General features: G+C 34.0%; 1 protein-coding gene across 2 annotated transcripts in view; it reads left to right on the top strand.

The window, feature by feature from the left end:
* LOC113830398 (apoptosis-inducing factor 3) overlaps positions 1-2,495 on the top strand; it is a 77,882-nt gene extending 75,387 nt beyond the window's left edge. The window contains exon 11 of one of the 2 annotated variants that reach the window (XM_027383615.2): positions 1-2,495. This exon is cut by the window's left edge and continues 640 nt beyond it. The gene's annotated coding sequence lies outside the window, so the exon portion shown is untranslated. The other variant, XM_070129719.1, reaches the window with a different exon arrangement.
* The last annotated feature ends 287 nt before the right edge of the window (positions 2,496-2,782 follow it).

The raw sequence follows: 2,782 nt of genomic DNA, 5'->3' as shown, positions 1-2,782 counted from the left end.
GCATTACTAGTTACTTTAGGTCCAATCTTATATTTTTTCTCTGATTACTCATATCACTGAAACTTTCAGTAAGCATAAATTATATGTGTAATTTACAATATTATAATTTTCTTTTCATGTTTATCTTCCATTTTTTAATGAATTTGGTTAGATGAATTTACCAAAGAAACATTGAGAAGGGAGATTTTTTAAATACTTGAATAGTTTATTTCTCAGTAATGCAAAAAATCTTGTTACGCTACTAAGAAGGGATATTGTGTGTTATTTTTTGTTGTAGTGATTCTTTGTTTTACTATTATTGTTTATCATTACTTATGAAATCTTTTTGGTACTTTCATTTTCTTAATTTTGATGTTTATGTCTGAACTTTTTCTGACATATTTAAGAACCGTCCTTAAAAGAATCTTTGATTGCAAGATTGTCAAAGAATTTGTCTTACACTCAATCTATAAACTACTTTGCAATTTTGTCTGTTAACCCAATGCTAACGGAGAAAGGTTGCATTCACTTTAGTATTGTTTTGTTAAATGTTTCTGTACATAGATGGCTCTACCAGTGCTTAGCCACAAAGGAGTCAGTTAGTAGATCTTGTGACCTCACCTTTCCTTGAAATAGCGAGAAAACTCTTGACACTGCTAACAGCAGTATTAACCCATTGGTTGCGGATGGCATCATATGATGCAAAGTGCAATTGATGGCCAAAGCCTTAGAGCAATGGGTGGCTGCGCAGCCTGGGAGCTGAGTGGGCCAGGAGATATCAGCTGCCAAGCCGGTGTCTCTCTAGCGGCCTTCCAGGGCCTAGGCCTGCCACCCTGGGCCTGCGCGGACGATGGGGTGTTACCCATCAAAGGAGTTGAACACCTTTGGTGTGTGCTAAAACCAGGCCCTCCACTCTTTCTGAGTGCATTTATGTATATTTGCTTGCTTGCATGTATTTGTATGGGTTTATATATACTTTTGCAAACATATATTTTCTCATATATACATGTACAAACACATATGCGTGAAGGAGCGAAAGCATCACTGTCACAGCGTGCACTCTCCAGCGCAGTCCCATGCGTGGCCCGAGTCCAAAATAAATAATGCTACAGGATTACCCGCCACATTGCAAAATACCGTAACCAGTGGGTTTAATAATAGAAAATGTTATTGAAAATCAAGGAAAAGGTTAAAGAGGTAGTTCACGTAATTGGCTCATTGGTGACTTAGTACTTTTGGAGCCATCTATATTTAAAAACAATTACTAAATTAAACACACAGTGGGCATGACATGTATACACATGCCATCCCTGGTGGCAAGTGGTTAAGTTAAAATTTAATCATAACAAATATTTACGTTTGATAATAATCCAGTGTAATAATTTTTAAAAATTATTATTGCAATGAATCTCAATATAATGACAATAAGGCATGCAGTGCCATTTGTATTTTTCATAGAGTAAATGCTGGTAACATGGAGGAAATGGCTCAATTAATATTTGACAATGAATAAAAGCGCATGCAAATTTTCCTTATTATTACTGATACGAGCTTACCTCCTGCAAATGTATAAATACATTGTTGTTATCTGCTGCTCATAAGGACAATAAAAGAGAGCCTTTATGAGTGTAGGACACCACAAGAGTTGTCTTCGGCTTCCTATGAGTTATAGACAAATATTGATTGTGAAGGAAATATTTGTGAAGTCATAGACAAAATTGCTGAGTCAAGGGACATTTGAAGAAAGTGCCTATTGTTTGTTTTTTTGTAATTTCTTTAAGAATGCTCGTTTTGGAACTACTCTTTGTGTTATTAGTTATCATGATTTTCTTAGGATGAGTTGAGGATATTATTATTATTTTATATATATATATATATATATATATATATATATATATATATATATATATATATATATGTATATATATATATATATATATCCCCCCCCCCCCAAGGTTTGTGCTCTCAAAGTAACTCTTAATTGTAATTGAAACTATTTCCTATTATTGTGCCTTTAATGATGTTGATTTAAATTGTTATCAAATTTATACGCTTTTTAAGGAACAGCATTTGTATACTGGTGAAGGAGTTGAAGTTAAGAATAGTAATGAATTGTAGCCATACTAGAAGTTCTTGATTATGAATGGCTTCTTTTGTACTCTAATCGTTGTGTACCTGTGTATGTTCTCTGATACCCAGCAATTACTGTTTTGCATTGATAACTGCAGAAAGTAATTAATTGTGGGAAAGGGAAGATAGAATATTGACAAGAATTCTCATTGGGTGACTCAGGTTCCGTATAGTATATTCTCAAAGAAAACGGTTATAATTTTTGAGTGTAGAACTATAGATCTTTTGTTTTAAAGGTAAATTGAATGAAGATTGTTTATATTCATAACTACAGTTTGTTACATTTGTATACAATTATTTTCTTACACATTTAGATTCTAAACTGAAATTAAGGTATATTTGATGTTAGCTTTGAATGTTGAATAGATAAAAATCACCTTGACCAATACTTTTTTTTCTTTTCCTTCTCAAAGTTTGTTGTTATAAGTGGATATGATCTATGGGCATAAGGGCACAAAACTGAATAGTCAATGTGCACAAGCAAGAAAGCTGGAAAGCTACTTGTATACCATGAAGTTTGCCAGCCTGTCATGTCCTCTCTTCTCATACCTCCATAGTGACAACTATGCCCAATCATATGGGCAGACCTATACCACCTTTATAATGCAGCCACATGCTCTTCAGATACAGGAAAGGCCTCTAATAAATGGCAACACCTTATTCTCGGCCTCGG

This window comes from Penaeus vannamei, chromosome 14 (assembly GCF_042767895.1).
Source record: "Penaeus vannamei isolate JL-2024 chromosome 14, ASM4276789v1, whole genome shotgun sequence".
Taxonomy (NCBI): Eukaryota; Metazoa; Arthropoda; class Malacostraca; order Decapoda; family Penaeidae; genus Penaeus; species Penaeus vannamei.
Note: the sequence above shows the minus strand (reverse complement) of the source record. Positions and strands in the feature narration are given on the sequence as shown.